The sequence below is a fragment of the Hyperolius riggenbachi genome, chromosome 5 (genome assembly GCF_040937935.1).
Source record: "Hyperolius riggenbachi isolate aHypRig1 chromosome 5, aHypRig1.pri, whole genome shotgun sequence".
NCBI lineage: Eukaryota > Metazoa > Chordata > Amphibia > Anura > Hyperoliidae > Hyperolius > Hyperolius riggenbachi.
Window position 1 is genome coordinate 88,115,356 of NC_090650.1, and position 19,547 is coordinate 88,134,902.

The window sequence follows — 19,547 nt, forward strand, 5'->3', positions numbered from 1 at the left end:
TCATTGGCTACTGACCCTGTTTATCAACATAAGCCAATGGGAGTTGCTTACGTTGATAAACAGGGTCAGGAACCAATGAAATCATCTCCTGACCTGCTCACAGGGCTCTGCCGTCATAGAGACATCAGGGCGAGTTTGCTGCAGCGGGGAGATAGCGGCGTCGGTGAGTTGAAATCTACACCCTGCCAGCCAGATCAGCATCTAAACAGGGCATAGATTTCAATTAGCAACGGCCTTAAAGAAAACCTGTACTGAAAATAAAAGTCAAAATAAGCATACACAAGTCATACTTAACCTCCATGTAGTCTACTTCTCAGTGTCTTTCTCCTGTCCCGCGTCCTATTTGTTCACTATGATCAAGGCAATTTTTCCATCCTCCATTTTGAAAATGGCCATTAGCCATAACAGCTTTCTGGTCAGCACACAGTTAAACTGTAACATCGCCCACTTGAGCCATAGGGAAACATGGACATTACCTGGTACATCAGTTTTCCTCTCAGCTATAACTGACAGCAACTGATATTTTACTGACAGCAACTGATATATTTCAGATCTGACAAAATATTGTCAGAACGGGAAGGGATTATTGTCAGAAGAAAATGGTGAGCTTCTGAGAGGAACTGATGGCAAGGTAACTCTGTAATGTTCATTTGAAGTTACCTCATGTGTTTATTTTAAATATTTTTACTCAGTACAGGTTCTCTTTAAGTAGTTAAAGTGGACCTGAACTCTTGCACAAGACAGAAGGAAAACAGAGAAATGCACCCTGTATGCATTTAGAGAGTTTAGCCTGTACAATTTCCCTTCATTTGTGACTAATCACAAGTTGTCATTTGATCCCTCATCGGTGTCACCTGACTACCAGAGCAGAGATCTCATTTGTAAACACAGGATGTTAACAATAGGTCAGCTTCCATTAAAGCATGAAATAGAGAAACAGCAGATTTATTTTGCAGGATTTGTATCAGCTGTAACAAAGACATGTTTTTGTCTTTAAAGGGACCCTGATTAGTGCATATAAATGAAAATCTGCACTTACTTGGGACTTCCTTCATCCCCCCGTAGCCCATGCGGACCCTTGGTGTCCTCTGGGTCGTTCCCCTCGTATGTATTTAGAGAGTTTAGCATGTCTAATTCTCCCTCATATGTGAGAAATCACAACTGAAACTGTAATTTGATCTCTCAGCTGTGTCAGCTGCCTGCCTCAGCAGAGTAGCTAATTTGGATTACGATGTTAACCATGAAAGCAGGAAGGTTACACATTGCAGATTTATTGCAGGAATTTTATCAACTGTAACAAATACATTTTTTCTATAATGGTTATTATGCTGTTACTTATTTTTTAGAGCAGAGAGGACGTTCTGAATTCAGGTCCGCTTTTAGTCCATTGGAAGTCTCAGTGATACAGACTGATAAATGGTGACTGGTACACTTATTAAATCCAAGGTGCAATTTGAATCAATATATTCTCGGAAGGAATAGTTTGTCGGAGTGCCAAACATCATGTGTGTTCTGCAGAGAGGGAGGAAATGAGAGGGACACAGTTCACGTTTGCAGCTGGAAAGTGACTGACAGCTGAATGACTAACATTTAAGCCAAAACACCAATTTTCAGCATGATAGCTCTGTTGAATCAAATATCCAACAAGTTTAGTGGAAAATGACTTTATGTTAAAATAATAATATCATTGTTATTTAACAGTGCTAAACTATTGTAGTGTGGCCATATCTGAACTAGCAGCTGGACTGTGTTTCCAGTGTTTTTGCTTTTGAATTGGCGAATGTTGTTGGTCACTATAGAGATAATATTTATTGTGAATGCAGGTGTCAGTGGCATAGCAATAGGGGGTGCATAGGTTTTGACTGCACTAGGGCCCTTGGGCCAGAGGGGCCCTCCCTCAACCATAGTATTAGCTCTTAGGGCCCGCTTTTATTAGATGCGGTGTGATGCGGCTAAATAGCCGCATCGCACCGCAGGTGTCCTGATCCCAATGCGCGGCAATGGAACAGTTTCCATTCCGCACATTGCATGCGGAGTAATCCGAGAATCTGCAGCAGGCTGCAGATTCTCGCACAGCTGCATCCCACGCCGTGTCCTCCATACACTCCAACAGATGCGGAAGTGACAAGAGCGCCAGTGGAAGTGATGTGATTCGGCAAGGTAGCCACATTTGCATCACTTATGAATGGAAAAGGGTCCTTAATTGGTCTTGTGCTGGTAATGATCTTCTATAGATGCTTTGAATAGTACCATATATTCCGGCATATAAGACGACTGGGCGTATAAGACGATGCCTCCAACTTTTCCATTTAAAATTTAGAGTTTGGCATATACCCGCCGTATAAGACTACCCCTCTCCCAACGCACATCAAATTCAAATTAAAAACATCATATACTGGTGCTATGGATGAATAGATACTGGTGCTGTACTGTATGTGGTACCCAGTATATAACAGTATGTAGGCGATTGACTGGTTGGATTGGTCAACTCTCCCTCTCCCTAAGTGGATTGGTCAGCTCTTCTTGTCTACCTGTTTATCACAGAGGTATGGAAGAATAGATTGTGCTGTGCCCACACCTCTTTCACCCGTCTGGCCCACCCTTGTATCCTATTTACCTCCTTATCTGCCTCTCAGATCTCGCACATGTGCGCCTGCGCCGCTCCACTACAGTCCTCAGCAGCAAGATCTGAGAGTCGGTAACAGGATAGGGCATATCACCCAGCATCAATGACACCCGGCGTATAAGACGACCCCTAACTTTTCAGAAGATTTTCAAGGGTTAAAAAGTAGTCTTATACGCTAGAATATAGAGTAGTAATCAGACCCGGATTTACATCACAGGAGCCTATAGGCACAGATGTCCTGGAACCCTAGACCTCACCCTCCATGGACCTACAACCCCCACCAAACCACACCAAAAGTGTGCTGGCTGTCACCTCTTCCTTACTTCTTTTGCCCCTCATAGGTAGCTACAGGTGTCCCTTAGAATTAGATAGCCAGAGGTACCCTCAGTGTTAAGTAGCTAGTGGTGCACCCCAAGTATTAGGCAGCTAGAGGTGCCCCCAGGCTGGAGGGAGTCAGTGGAATGCCGAGAGCTGGGTGAGTAACCTCTTGTTTACACTCCACTCGGGACTCTGAATAGGGAAGGAGAGAGGAAGCCGCCTTTTCATCATCAGACGCCTGTAGGCACGTGCCTACAGTGCCTTATGGTAAATCCGACACTGATAGTAATCATTAACAAACAGTTCCCCATCCCCTTCTTGCTCCTCTAATACTATGGCAGTCCTTAGCAGGTTTTGGTGCACCATATCAATTGCTATGTAAAGAGTGCTTGGGGGCCCCAATGTAAAACCTGCACTAGGGCCAAAAGTTCCTTAGCTATGTCACTGACAGGTGTAAAATGTCTAAATGAGTATTTTTGCAATCTTTTCTTTTAAAGATGGGAACTTCAGGTGGTTGTTGGGAAAGCGAGAAAGGGATAGGAGATGACATGGGAGGAGTAGGGTTAATTAATGAAAAGATGAGAAATTAGTGTAAATATCTACATGAGCTGCTGATATACTGTGGTAGGTAAATCTGTATTGGGGGAATAGGCAATATGCTTTGTAGGGGTTAAGCTTTTACACATGTACAATGGTTCGCGGCAGAGACTACAGACCGGGCCATCTTGACAGAGGATCTAGTGTGTGTACATTGGCCTCCCGCGTCCCACAATGCATCAGCGGTTCATCAGCCGAGGCAAATTTACTTGGCTGAGGGCATTGTTCTCTCCCTCACCCTGCCCGCTCCGTCATGCTCCACTCTGCCAGCCCTACTCCCCCTCCATAGCAACGTAAGGCATTACTAGCCTGTAGGCTAGTGACACTTCTGTTCAGAACTTGCCTGAGAGTCCCAGCCCCTGCTGAGTGACATTCAATTGTATGTATACCCGACTTTATACTTGCTTCATCAGGTATAGTGCAGATTGGCTGACCTTGACCAGCATGTGTGACTCCTTTTTAATGTTTTAGTCACTTTAAACAAGTCCATCAACCTAGTGACTCCTAACCCTGAAATCACTATTTTATAAGGTTTGGCAGGATTCACTCAGACTGGTATCTTACTATTTCGGCAGTTAGACTTAGCAACTGCCATTTAGGAAATACCATTGAAAATAAAGAAAACCCTTAGAATCCCCATGAGGAGATTGACTAGTCCAAAACCTGTCAGATTTTAACTGCTTTACTTTTTTTTTTTTTTGCTTAAGCGTACCTTTAAAGCGGTCTAACACCCAGCATTACAACTTTGCGTTAAAAGATTGCTTACAGCTTAGAAACTATTATGCCAGATTTTTTTTAAAGCAGAAATTCACTGAATGGGTTAAACATGACATTTTAGTTTTGGATTTAGCTAGAAATCCGCATCTGTGCTGAGGTTTAGTTACAAATGTATCTTTGTTTGGAATGCAAATAGACCTCTGAAAAGCCTGTCTGGGAAGCCCTCTGTGCTCTCTCAGAGAGGTGTTTGTTTATTTACACTGTAAATAGATACATTTGTATCTAAACCTCAGCACAGAGGAGGCGTTCTAGCTAAATGCAACACTAAAATGTAATGTTTAATCCATTCAGTGAATTTCTGCTAAAAAAAAATCTGGCATAATAGTTTCTAAGCTGTAAGCAATCTTTTAAAGCAAAGTTGAAATGCTGTGTGTTAGACCACTTTAAGCTACTGCCCTTCTGAACTGTATGCTCTACTACATGATCCCTAGGACATTAATCCCAGGGATCATGTAGCAGATAGAAATAACAGAAGCAATATTATTCAACTAACAAAATGACTTTCCAGTCTTCCATATATGTAAGCCATATGTGTAAGCCACTTCATCTGTCTCATAAATAGGAAAGTGGTTGGTCACCGTGCAAACTAGCTGTTCCTATAGTAAGAAAGTGAAAGTTGGGTCTGCACAACTTCCAGAGTATCAAAATGTAGCTTTACTGGGTCAAGCAGGGGTGTAACTAGAAGGGAGCAGCCCCAGCGATTGCAGGGGGGCCAGAGCTGTGGGAAACCAACTACTAACCTTCCCCTTCTCCAATACAGGGGACTATACTTCAGATCAGGTGTTTTTGTGGCTACACCTGTCATGGGTGGTCACAATTGTTTTATTACCTATGTGAGATGGGCCTTGAGGCCATGAAGGGCACCAAGGGAAGGGATGTGAACATGGGGAGATGCCCATCAAACTTTCAGGGGGGCCTATGAATTGTAATTACACCACTGGGATCAAGTATAAAACGCCATCATGGCGATTTTTTAAGCATTGGATGTGCTCTTCTGCTTTACTCTTGTTTATGGACTGTTGATAAATTATCCTTGGAAACTAGCATCTGAGTATCTGCCCACAAAGGCCTGTGCACAACGTTGTCTACAGAATTGTGATAAAATGCCATCATACTTGATCCAGTTAAAGGGACTCCGAGCACCTCTCATGGGTATGCCTTTAAGCCACACGACTTCCAACAAAGTCGTGCTATGACCCCTCTGGAGGAGCCTCTTGCAATGGCCATGCGTGTCACTTCCTCTTCCTGCTTCATTCAGTGATGCACTTCTCTAGCAGAAAAGACAGGGGTGACCCGGAAGTTATAACATAGCCAAGATGGCAGCCGCAATTCTTAAATTGAAATCGAATGAAAACTATTTGGTGTAGAATGGCATCAAATGAAAGAGGTATGCAACTTTAAGTACTTTGCAGTACTGATCAGAGTCTCTTTAAAGGCATACCCATGAGAGGTGCGCGGAGTCCCTTTAAAGAGGAACTCCAGTGAAAATAATGTAATAAAAAAAAGTGCTTCATTTTTACAATAATTATGTATAAATGATTTACTCAGTGTTTGCCCATTGTAAAATCTTTTAGATCCCTGATTTACATTCTGACATTTATTACATGGTGACATTTTTACTGCTGGCAGGTGATGTAGCTGCTGCATGTTTTTTTGGCAGTTGGAAACAGCTGTAAACAGCTATTTCCCACAATGCAACAAGGTTCACAGACAGGAAACTGCCAGGAGTACCACGGTCCTCAGATTTTTTTGTGGGAGGGGTTTCACCACAATATCAGTCATACAGCGCCCCCTGATGGTCTGTTTGTGAAAAGGAATAGATTTCTCATGTAAAAGAGGGTATCAGCTACTGATTGGGATAAAGTTCAATCCTTGGTTGGAGTTTCTCTTTAAGGCACATTTTGATACTACCTTCATTTCCTTGTACCTTGGGCTGCATCGGCCCCGTTTCTCTTTGCTTGGAAGTTTGAGCGAACACATACTTTTTCTTTCTTTTCCTATAGTAAACAGGTTTTGATGACTAGTGTATATAATTAATAAAAACTTTTTCCATACTATATAGATGTAAGGAACGTGTATGTCTTAATCATATACAAAATGTACTTATTCTATTTACAGTGTGTATGTGTGTCCATCTATCTAACGGTCACACACCGGCAGCATGTGATTGAGGATACAAGTTGCAGGATCAAGGCACACACTGTGGGATAGTCTCATTACCCATAAAAAGAACACATTTGCAAACAAGAAACTATTAGTTCAGTTTTATGCCACCTGGTAGGTAAATCTGCTGAAAGTGCTTGTAGGAGAATAAGCGCGGGAGCCGTGCACTTTGCCTTTTCCATTACCTACTCGGGGATCCGGGCGCCGCTAATCCCGGCACAATTGCAGAATACACTGAGTAAATTATTTTACATAGCTTGCCTGCCAGAAGGCCGCGTAATCATGTATCCTTCAGGAACGTACAGATGTCAATACAATAAAGACACAGATGTGCTTTTCTTGATACTGGTCACTGTGGTTAGGACATCTTAATTGAAATCTTGAATGTAACTATGCCCTTAGTTTGATGTGATCTGACAAAAATGATCATAGGATAAAATTGCTTCTTGCTGATCCCCATCTATCTAAAATCTTAACTTGTGGGAAGATTGAGGCAAACTGCACCAATTTTCTGCTCCCAACTGCTGGATAATGGACACTTTGCCTTGCTCTTTCCCTTTATTACAGCACAGGTCAGGGTTGTTAACAGGGACTCTTGCCACTTTTGACAGATAGTCAGTCACTTCTACGATGAATGGCACTAGCCACATGACCACTTAGTAACGTGTCTTTTTTTTGCCATTTTATGGCCTGTAAAAGCACTTATCACTGAAAAGAGGCATTTTATTATTTAACTCCTTCAGTCTCAGCATGGCCTGTGTTAAACCGTATTCAATATCGCTGGGATGTTTGTGCTAATTATGCGTTTTTGATGTATACATTGGGCTCGATTGACAAAAAGCAAACGCTGTCTTGACGGGTTGTCCTTCGATGCTGTGTGACATGTCCTTAGCCTTCTCCATAGATAGAGAGCGACAGTTCTGAGCCTTTTCACCCTCACCTGCTAATAGCCATCAATCCCGGCGTAAAACAACATGTCATTGTCATAGAGATTACGTTCTTATAATCGTTAGGATTTTATGATACCTATAAATGCCATAAATAAAATAGAAATAAATCCTGGTTTATAAAAACTAATATTTTTGATTGGCTCTATAATCCGAGATTTATAAACATCAGTTTATGGTTTGTTTGTTTTTGTTGTTTTTGATTTTTGTTAAATCTCCAGTACATTTTTTTGACACTAGTTGTTCTCTTTAGAATGCTGACACCTACGATGCTGTGAAGGTGATCAGGGAGCATTAAGTTTTGTTTGTAATCTGCTCTACATTTCTCCCATCTGCAATTATAGTATCAAGATGCACAAGAAAGCATTTTATTGTTGGATGAGGTTTTACCATAGTTATGTTGCCAACTGTCTTTCTGAAGAGCTCACAAAATAATCCCTACTATAGTCATATATTCTTTTTCCATACACTGTTTACTAGCTGACAATGTATAAAGGACTTTTGTGCAAATGTGGCCAAAATAAATGTTGGCCATTCCTTACCTTGCCTGCAGCTACCCCCCTCATCCTGACCTGTGTCCTATCTTCATGTACCCTGCCATTCCTTACCTTGCCTGCAGCTACCCCCCTCATCCTGACCTGTGTCCTATCTTCATGTACCCTGCCATTCCTTACCTTGCCTGCAGCTACCCTCTCATCCTGACCTGTGTCCTATCTTCATGTACCCCGCCATTCCTTACCTTGCCTGCAGCTACCCCCCTCATCCTGACCTGTGTCCTATCTTCATGTACCCTGCCATTCCTTACCTTGCCTGCAGCTACCCCCTCATCCTGACCTGTGTCCTATCTTCATGTACCCTGCCATTCCTTACCTTGCCTGCAGCTACCCCCTCATCCTGACCTGTGTCCTATCTTCACGTACCCTGCCATTCCTTACCTTGCCTGCAGCTACCCCCTTATCCTGACCTGTGTCCTATCTTCATGTGCCCTGCCATTCTTTACAGGACACGACACAAGTCAAGGTGAAGGGAGTAACTGCACTGCAGGCAAGGTAAGGAATGGCAGGGTACATGAGGAAAGGACACATGTTAGTAAGAGGAGGTAGCTGCAGGCAGGCTGCAGCTACCTCCTCTTCCTAACATGTGTCCTGTCCTCATGTACCCTGTCATTCCTTACCTTGCTTGCAGCTACCCGCTCATCCTGACCTGTATCCTGTCCTCATGTACCCTGCCATTCCTTACCTTGCTTGCAGCTACCCCCTTCTCCCCTTCTCTCGTCTAAGGAGGGTGTTCCTATGGGGCTTACCTTCCTGGAATTTAACAACCTCCAATATCTGCCACCTGAGCTGACTAACATTATGCCTATGTTCAAAAAAATGACGTGCTAAGCCAGCCCCATAGGAACACCCTCCTTAGACGAGAGACTTTTTGGATGGAGCGACTGGGGACCCAATCACCTAATGGCCTCAATGAAGACTATAGTCTCAGATGTTTCCTTTGATAGGTATAGCCACTCTTTACCCTGGAAAGGGTGAAAACTCTTTTAAGTATGTGCCCGCCCCCCAATGCTTTGGGTGTGGTGTGTTGTCCAAGTCTGTATATGTTGTATGATTGTATCAGAAGTTTAAGCACTTGAGAAAGGGCCACTGCCCGAAACGCCGTGCCATTTTTGCATACTTTTTATGTCCGCAACAATGAAATAAAACATAAAATTGGATATTACATCCCTGGAGGGTCGAGTCCTGTATGGAATGCGTTCTGCTTTGATACTGCATCTGTGTAGTCAAGCACAGTAGTTTTAAGTAGGCAGCAAGCAAGTCCTGTAATTGCCAGTAGCAGATAGATTAAACTTGATCAGTCAGTTCAGCCACATATTAATATCAGGTTTGTAGTCTATAAAGCTAATGTAACCCTGTTTTGAAAAAAAAAATGCAGATACTCACCTAAGGAGAGGGAAGGCTCGGTCCTAATGAGCCATCCCTCTCCTCTCCTGGTGCCCCTGGTGCTGCGCTGGCTCCTCTGTTCGCGTCCCCTGTCGAGGGGACTTCGGAAGTCTTCGGGAGCTGAGTCCTCCCGAAGACAGGCGGTGCATACGCGAGTGCGTCATAGAGGGCGCAGCCGCGTGTGCAATGTAGAGCGGCTCGTCGTCGGGAGCACTTGGGCTCCCAAAGCATTTCCGAAGCCTCCCTTCGGCCGGGAGACAGCGGTATTTGACCGAAACGGTTGAATACCGCTACGGGGGAGCCAGGACAGCAGCGGGCACCGGGAGAGGAAAGGGAATGCTCTATGGGACCCAGAGCCTCCCTCTCCTTAGGTGAGTATCCGACTTTTAAAAAAAAAACGGTTCCCATTAGCTTTAAGTGGCCACAGAAACGGTGCTGCAGCACCTCAAAACAGCAATTGAACATATGGGTTGGCTGCAGTGCTCAGTCAGGCCAAGCGCCCCTGATCTTTTGACCACCGCTACTCAATCAGCCGCCCTCACAGTCTTGCGCGATTACTCACGACTTGCAGGTCTCTTGGGTGCCTATGCGTGATGTGGGGATCCCCGGATAGTAGCGTTTTGTCCCGTGATCTACCCGCGCCCAAGTGGTTAGTCAGCGGGGATCAGCGAGGGACTATACAGCAGGAGAGGCTCGGCGTCCTTAAAGAGAACCCGAGGTGGGTTTGAAGAGTATTATCTGCAAACAGAGGCTGGATCTGCCTATACAGCCCAGCCTCTGTTGCTATCCCAAACCCCCCTAAGGTCCCCCTGCACTCTGCAATCCCTCATAAATCAGAGCCACGCTACTGACAAACAGCTTGTCAGAGCTGGCTGTGTTTATCTCTATAGTGTCAGTCTGCTGCTCTCCCCGCCTCCTGCAGAACTCCAGTCCCCGCCTGCATTCCTTCCCTCCCTGCTGATTGGAGGGAAGGGACGGGGGCAGGGACCGGAGCTATGCAGGAGGCGGGTGAGCATCTGAGACTGACACTACAGATGTAAACACAGCCTCACAGCACGGCTGTGATTTATGAGGGATTGCAGAGTGCAGGGGGACCTGTGGGGTTTTGGATAGCAACAGAGGCTGGGCTGTATAGGCAGATCCAGCCTCTGTATGCAGATAACATTCTTTAAACACACCTCGGGTTCTCTTTAAGCTCCGCCTACCAACATGTTTCGGCCAATCACGCCCTTTCTCGAGGTATGGGGCCTTGCCTTCACCAACCCTATCTCCAACTTGAAGCTAGGCTCTCAAAAAACAGCATCCTTGACCCTCTTCAATCTGGCTTCAGAAAATATCACAGCTGAGCTGTGAAACAGCCCTTACCTATATATGCAATGATCTGCTCATGGCATGAGGCAGAGGCCTGTATTCCAGCCTGATTTTGCTTGATCTCTCAGCAGCTTTTGACACAGTTCATCATGAAATCTTGCTTAACAGGCTACAAGAGTACTGTGGCATAGATGCCTTAATTCTCCAGTAGTTCAACTCTTTCCTGGCTGGCGGAACACAAAGGGTAGCCTTGGGGCCCTTCCTCTCCAACCCTGTACCACTAAAATTAGGTTTATTCCAGGGCGCGATACTATCCCCTTTACTGTTCACCATATACATGCTGCCATATCGCATACTCATCCTCCGCACTGGAGGTAGAAATTCGAAATCTCTGTTATGGTGGCCACTAATGATTTCCTATTGTTCATCCAATTTTATAGTTTACATGTAATATAAAGGAACTACCTAAATTATCCATTCAATAAAGTCCCTCAATGTACCCTTATACTACATAGATTTGGTAAAATTGGATGAAAAAGATTGGATCATTAGTGGCCAGCTTACACACCTGCATGCACACATACTGGAACTGGAACATTGCTGGATCGCTGAGCATGGCTGAGGATCAAGGCTTTAGTACATAAAGCTTTCCATCTGGTGCAGTGTTTAGCATGAAGGTCAACCTACTGTATTTACATGTTTGTTTCTAGGGCCGTGCGGCCCGTGCGGGCGCAGTGAGCGCTGTTGGGAGGAGCCGCAGCCGCGGGGAGGGCAGCCCGACCTCTCCCTCCCTTCCTCTCCCCGGGCTGCCCTCCTTGCTCCCCCCTCGGACTGCAAAGCAATGCGCAGGGAAGCGCTATACAAAACTACTCACCTCCCAGGTTCCCATCGCTGCTCACTCGCCGCCAGTCTCCTGTCTGCATAGACGCGTATACACACACACACGCTGCTTCCTGCTAAACAGGAAGCAGCGTGTGTATCAGCGTCTATGCAGAGAGGAGACTGGCGGCAAGTGAGCAGCGATTGGAACCTGGGAGGTGAGTAGTTTTGTATAGCGCTTCCCTGCGCATTGCTTTGCAGTCCGAGGGGGGAGCACGTTGGCGGCCCAGGGAGGAGAAGGGAGGGAGAGGTCGGGCTGCCCTCCCCGCGGCTGCGGCTCCCCCCTCCATTATGGGGGGCACCTACCTAACCTATACTGGGGCAGCTACCTATCTAACCTATCCTGGGGGGCACCTACCTTTCTAACCTATACTGAGGGGCAGCTACCTATCTAACCTATAGTGGGGGCATTAACTTATCTAACCTGTATTGGGGGCAACTACCTATCTACCTAGCTAGCCTATACAGGTGACTACTATACTGGCTACCTATATTGGAGGCACCTACCTAACTAACCTATACTGGGGGCATCTACCTATCTAACCTATGCTGGGGGCAACTATTCAGGCTACCTATATTAGAGGCACCCACCTAGCTAACCTGTACTGGGGGCACCTACCTATCTAACTTATACCGGGGGCGCTTGCCTATCTAACCTATATTGGGGGCAACTATACTGGCTACCTATACTGGAGGCACCTACCTGTCTAACCTATACCGGAGGCAACTATACTGGCTCACTTATGCCTGGCTACCTATACTGGGGGGACCTATAGCTGGCTACCTATACTGGGGTACCTATTCTGGGCTACCTATACTGGGGGAATTTATACTGAGTGCAACTAGACCTGGCTAACCTATACTGCGGGCACCCATACCTTGCTTCGGGGAAGGGGGGCGCAATTTTTACACCCTCGCCCTGGGTGCATTTTAGCCTAGAAACTGCACTGTTTGTAGCATTAAACAACTGAACTCAATGGTGTATGTCATCAGCGTCAGACTGGGAGGTGGAAAAACTGAGGAAATCCACCTGCTGGCCAAGCAGCAGTAGCCTTGTGTTATCACTCCCAATACAAACCTGCAGCAAGTCTTGACTGTGAGCAGCAACACCTGATTACTGCTGCTTGGCCAGCAAGTGGATTTCCTCAGCTTTTCCAGCTCCTAGGCCGACACCGTATGTCATCACATAAGTGTAAATAGAAACAGCTCACACAGGGGCGTAACTATAAATCATGGGCCCCCAGCAAACCTTTGATGGGGTCCCTCAATGATCACACACTTTCCCCTGGCAACCCCTTGTGACCTTCATAGCATGGGGGCTCATCTTTCAAGGTTCATGAAAACAAGTGTGGACATCATAATCTTCACACTCATAACAAGTGTGGCCACACAAACACCTGATCTACAGGATGGACTCCTTTATCAGAGGGGAGTGAAGTAGTAGTTTGGGCCCCTTTACAACTCTGCCCCCCCTGCAGCTGCAGGGGCTGCTCCCCTGTAGTTATGCCCATACTGTAGCTTGCCAATTTTCACCAGTCATTTTCACATCGAATATAAAATTTTGGTTTCCAGAAATTTTTTGCAACAAAATGTGTTTGAAATGATTTTTGCCACGAAAACGCCCAAAACGATATTTCTACAGCGACTATTTTTCTGTAAAAACGATATTTTACAGCAAAGAAAGGTGAACATTTACAATACTTATTTTCGATGGAATGTTTGCTCGAAAATCGAATTTTACATTATTTTCATGAAAATGAATGCGAAACGAATATTGGCATTTTCACTCATCACTGCTAAGCACACAACAGGTCTGATTTAAGGCATGTCCACTTTGTGGTCCCTACCCTGGATACCTCGGGCTTGATTCACTAGGACAAACAACACGCCTTATCAAAGTTAACACGCCTTATCAGAGTAGCATAGCGAACTTATGCCCGCTAATTGGCAATGACGAGAGCTCCACTCATCCTGCCCTGAGCCCCTGTGGGTTCGTAGCACTCGCTATGCTACTCTAATAAGGTGTTTTAACTTTGATAAGGCGTGCTAACTTTGATAAGGCATGCTATTTGTCTTATGCTGGGAATACACGGTGAGTTTATCCTTATCAATTGAGCCGCTGATGGTTCGATTGATAATTTCCGACGTGTCCAATCACCGCAGCGGATTGATTCCACGCTCAATCCCGGGGACGAGCGGGAATCGATCCGGGCGGTCGCGGGGACGCATCGGCATCGATTCCGGCGCATTATCTTACCGTGTATTTCCAGCATAAGTGAATCAAGCCCTATAAGTGATACAGTCTGGACTAAATTATAAGTATTTAAAAAAAAAGTCTGCTACTAAGTGCTTAAGATTTTCTGTCATCATCTGTATTTTATAAGATCAAAGTAAGGGATGCCAAGAGGTATGTCAAGTAGTGGTCATGTGATTGCAGTTGCATGCATCATTCACAGCAAGAGTTTATTTTTTGTTTTGTTTTTAAAGACCTATTACCTGATCAAACTGATCCCGTTTCTTCATTAGCTCTGCCACACAGAAGCAACTCCATCTAAATAGTCTATTAGTCTCCATAGCGAAGTATAATGATGCTGTTTAATGGGTCAGTGACCCCTGGTAATGCATTGCCTGGCCTGTAGCTCTTTTCATTTAGACAGTGGCCCAACACCACAGCTTGGAAACTTTAGCTAATGACATCATGTATTTATTTCCTCTTATAGGGATGTGTTGATTAGTTCTGCCAGTGACATTTGAGTATTGATCTAGACATAATTTGAATATTGACATTGGAAGAAGCAGTCATTCTGAACAACCAGCCATACACTAGAAAAAGACATGTCACATCCTTTGCACCAATATGTTTGGCATTTTAGCATAGTGTTACAAAAGTGAGGCGGAGGGGGGTGTTTGCTGCCTAACTGACTACATGTGAAAATGCTGCTTATTTCTAATATTAAAGGGGAGCTGAAGAGAGACGTATATGGAGGCTGCCATGTTTGTTTCCTTTTAAGCAATACCAGTTGCCTGGCAACCCTCCTGATCCTCTGCCTCTAATACTATTAGCCATAGCCCCTGAACAAGCATGCAGCAGATCAGGTGTTTCAGAATTTAAAGTCAGATCTGACAAGACTAGCTGAATGCTTGTTTCTGGTGTTATTCAGATACTACTGCAGAGAAATAGACCAGCAGAGCTGCCAGGCAACTGGTATTGATTAAAAGGAAATACATATGGCAGCCTCCGTATACTTCAGTTCCCCTTCCCTTTAAGTCATTTAAAAATCTAATAGAATGGAAGTACAGCTATCTTTAGAATCTATTTTATTCGGCAAGTGTGACAGCTGTTGCACCCATAATTATGATACATAATTAGCATAGTGCTGGACAACAACTTAGCAATATTTGCAAAAGCTGATGGTAAACATATGACACTCATATAGGAATTAGGCATAGGTGCAGTACTTTCTAGTACTCCTGAGATTCCGGAGGTGGTGGTGTTGGGGGGGTGTTGGGGCTGGAGGGCTACATGGGAGTGAGGGTAGGCTTGATTTCAGGAGGAGGACTGCTTGGGGAAGGTGTTCCTGTGCAATTACTGCATTGCCAATTACCGATTCCAACCAATTTAATTCCATCTTCCAGCAGCTTATTGTAAACAGACTGAGGGAGGCTTATTTCTGATTAATACCTGCTTGGTATTCCACCTTTGTGCTGTGGTTATCTGCCCTGTTCATTAAGCAAAAGTTAATATCTTTATCCACTTAAGGTGGCCATACACTGGCAGATGGTCACCCGATAGATCCTTCTCCGATCAGAAAATCTGAGGGATCTAATATTACCACACACTGCAAATAGATATTTAATAGATTTCAGCTTGAAATCTATTAAAAACGTATGAGACCACCGCTGCCGCAGTGCAGGGCTGCCTGATAGTCCCCCTATGTCTCCTCACATCTAATGCTCCCTAGGGCCCCTGCAGATTGCTGACAGTAAAGTGTACTCACCTGTTCTCCAGCGCACTTCCACCAGTGTTCTGTCTCCATCTCCACCACGGCATCAGTGACCCACTTGTGCATGCCTCCGGGTCATAGGGAGCAGGTGCCCTGGTGGGGATGAAGACAGGACACAGGAGGGAGCGCACCGCTGAACAGGTGAGTGCACGCCACTGCCAACACTCTTTAGGAGCAGTATTTAAGGTGGGGGAGACATGAGGTGGTCCATAGGTCAGCATTGATCTATCGCTGCTACTGCTGCAACACTGCCCTGCCCCCTTTTTCCATCTAAAGTGATCAAGAATTTTGATCTATTTTGGACAGAAGTTGATTGAAATTACGATCAGGTGCAGTTGCGTGAGTACAATTCATATCACAAGGGTCATAAAACAAGTGTGGCCGTCATGATCTTCACACCCACATCAAGTGTAGCCACAAAAACTCCTGAAGTATAGTCCCCTGTATCTGAGGAAGGGAAGGTTAGTAGTTGGGGGCCTCCACAGTTCTGGGCTGCTCCCCTCTAGTTACGCACCTGATTGGGTGGCTATGTTGGAGCATCTGCTACTTTTATGGGTTGTGACACCAAACAGCATCAGAAAAAGATGTACCTGCAATTAAAAAAAAAATTACGAGAAAAAGAGTTAAGCATGGAAAGAAGCCATTAGATTACAGCATAACACGCTTCACACTTGCCAGATTCTGCAGCCATAATTATCTGCATGCTTTCATTTCAGAGAATAGAAAAAAAAGTGACACGTAATGAAACAATGTTAAAAGTTCCCCTGGAGGGAAGAATCTTTCTGGCACCAACCTACTTTCAAGATTATGATTTATGGCTATTTCATTGTCTATGTTTTTTTCCCCCTCACTTCATACAGTAGCTAGCGATTCCACCACGGCATTGTTATTTATAAACTTTAAAAAGGGGCTAAATAGTTCTTATTTTTACCCAGTTGTAGTTACACAACAGTCTCCCAATACACTTATTACACTAAGGGCTTGATTCACTAACCGGCGCTAAGTGTTAGCACCGGAGTATAAAAGAGTTTTCCGGTGCTAAGCCGGTTAGTGTGCCTTATCTGAGGTTAGTGTGCCTTATCTGAGTTAGTGTGCCTTATCTGAGGTTAGTGTGCCTTATCTGAGTTAGTGTGCCTTATCTGAACTTAGTGCCCCTTAAGTAGCTTTGTGCACACTAAATAGCTTTGTGCACACTAAAAGATGCACAAAGCTACATCGCACACTGCAGATAAGGCACACTAACCTCAGATAAGGCACACTAACCTCAGATAAGGCACACCAACTCAGATAAGGCACACTAACCTCAGATAAGGCACACTAACCTCAGATAAGGCACACCAACTCAGATAAGGCACACTAACCTCAGATAAGGCACACTAACCTCAGATAAGGCACACTAACTCAGATAAGGCACACTAACTCAGTTAAGGCACACTAACTCAGATAAGGCACACTAACCTCAGATAAGGCACACTAACCTCAGATAAGGTTAGCGCTGTAGTTTGTGCCCACTAAGTGATAAGGCACACTAACCGGCTTAGCGCCGGTTAGTGAATCAAGCCCTAACAGGGTTAACTCTCCTGTCTGGACCGCCACGCTTTTCCCTGCACTCCGCAGGAGCTGGACAGTTTGGGTTATCCTTCTATATACATTTAAAATGCCAGCCGTGTAAAATGGGCACAAGGAAATATCAATATTCCCCAATTCCTGATAGTAAAATATCAGTAACTACTGTATACCGATATTTTCCTATCACCAATTCCTGTACCCCAATCAATTCCTGTACCCCAATTCTCACGCTAACCCTCCCCTATCTATGCCTAACACTAACCTGCCCCCACCTACACCTAACCTTCCCTCATATATGTCTAACACTAACAACATTCAAACCTGGTGCCTCGTCTCGGCCGCTCAGCACCCATATTAAAGCAGAAAGTAGCGGCTGTTCCTGCGCTCAGCACCCATATTACAGCTTTAGAGCAGCTACCTAAAGGGTAGTTTTTTTATAGTTAAACATATGCATAGATGGAGATACTGGTTGCTTGGCAGTTGGAAACAGTTGTTATTTCCCAGAATGCAACAAGGCTCACAGACAGGAAACTGTCAGTACCTAGTTCCTGAGATCACACTGGGAGAGGTTTCACCACAATATCAGCTCCCTGGTGATCTAGTCGAGAAAAGGTAAATATTTGTGGGAAAGGGGGTATCAGCTACTGATTGGAATGAAGTTCAGTCATTTGTTAAAGTTCCTCTTTATAAGGGAGGCAGGAAATTTGGGCGCATGAGGCAGGTGGACAAAAAGGGCGCCGCCATTCACTCCCATAATAAATATCGTTTAATGGGCGCCCAACAGGAAAAAATGGCGTCGCCCGGAGACTTTTAATGTCTTATAACTGCTTCTCACGATTACACATTATTTAATGATTTATAATTTTTTAAACATTATTTTTAAACGAAAAACAGTACAATATTTTTTAAAACATTATTTTTAAACGAAAAATAGCACAATAATTTTTTTTAAACGTTATTAATGCTTATCACAGGGGGGTCTTAGGTTTAGGCACCACCAGGGGGGTCTTAGGTTTAGGCACCACCAGGGGGGTCTTAGGTTTAGGCACCACCAGGGGGGTCTAGGGGTTAGGGGTAGGTACAGGGAGGGTTCTGTGTGAGAGTAGGGTTAGGTATAGTTTTAGTAAAATCCTTATTAATCTTTTATAAAACGTTATTATACATTTCACTTTTTAAACGGAAGATTAACGTTTTTACAATTTCCAATTTCATACACATTATTTAATGATTTATAACTTTATAAAACATTATTTTTAAACGAAATATAGCACAATTTTTTTTAAACAATATTCATGCTTATCGTTTAAAACCCTGCGCCCTTTTTTCCCGACGCCCTTTTTTAACGTATGCCTTTATAAGAATATAAGTATCCATTAGATAAAACTACACGCCTAAATATATTTGTTATTACAATTAATTTTCCCCTTGCTTATAGTCTGCCGTCAAAGATAGCTGCAGCTGGGTGCACTAGAGGCTTTCCAGACCTTCCCACCACAGCTGCCCAGGTCCGCCTTCTAGCTTGTGGCCTCCCTCCTGTCCAAGTACAGGCTTCTCCAAACTGGGCATGTGCGGGTAAGGTCTACGCATGCCCAGTAGAATGCAGCACAAGTGCACAGAGAAAAAGCTGCGTACAAGTGCTGTTATTCTTCTGAGCATGTGTAGACCATACTCGTCCATGCACAGTACAGAGGCACTCATACTTGGACGGTGGCCATGAGCAACTTAGTCGACAAGAGTGCTGGAGCAGTGGGATGTAAGAGGATGGGGGAAGCCTTTATACCATTCAGAAACTTCCCACTATGGAGTGAAGAATCAGAGGGAAGAATCACATTTTTGTTTTTTTATTTCACTCCAGGTAAGCTGTAAGGGACCAATTCATAAAGGGGCTATAGGCTGTTTTGGGCGTTGGCACTCAGCTATGATATAGCCAAGTGCAGGAGCATTGGTAGGATTCAAAAAGATCCTGGGCACTGGGCACTCCAGACAGAAAATGGGTGTGACCAGGCACCCAGAATGTGGGTGTGGTCATGGGTGGAGCCAAATTTACATGAACTTTACAGCGGTCTGTGTAGGCCTGCCCAGCAAAATGTTGGATGAAGCCCCCTCTGCATTAAATTAATAGGCAGTGCCACTTAAACATAACTAGCATCTCCAGTTCTTGTGCAGGTTGTTACGTTGAGAGATGTTATATATTGATCGAGTAAGGATAATACTCAAAAGTGTGGGTTACCACCAAGGCGACCACTGAAAAAATAGGTGGAGATCACAACCCTGTTGCCACGCAGGTATAAAAGCCGCTCTCTGTAGCTGGGAAGATTTTGGGGATACACCCTCCACCAAGGGTGGAAAACAGTAGATAATTAATGAAAGTAACAGAGGCGCCCATCAGAATAAGATACGTTATTGTTAACTGCTT

At 44.5% G+C, this 19,547-nt stretch overlaps 2 long non-coding RNA genes across 5 annotated transcripts in view; one reads left to right on the forward strand and one right to left on the reverse strand.

Annotated features, from left to right (window-relative positions):
- Positions 1-1,255: 1,255 nt before the first annotated feature.
- Positions 1,256-17,609, reverse strand: LOC137519665 (uncharacterized). Its single transcript, XR_011021068.1, has 3 exons — positions 17,453-17,609; positions 16,077-16,152; positions 1,256-1,512 (listed from the first exon to the last, which is right to left on the reverse strand). It is a non-coding gene; the product is annotated as an uncharacterized lncRNA (long non-coding RNA).
- Positions 17,610-17,655: 46 nt separating this feature from the next.
- Positions 17,656-19,547, forward strand: part of LOC137519666 (uncharacterized) — a 187,603-nt gene continuing 185,711 nt past the window's right edge. For all 4 annotated transcript variants that reach the window (XR_011021071.1, XR_011021070.1, XR_011021069.1 and 1 more), the window contains exon 1: positions 17,656-17,743. This is a non-coding gene — a long non-coding RNA (uncharacterized lncRNA). The remainder of the gene's footprint in view (positions 17,744-19,547) is intronic.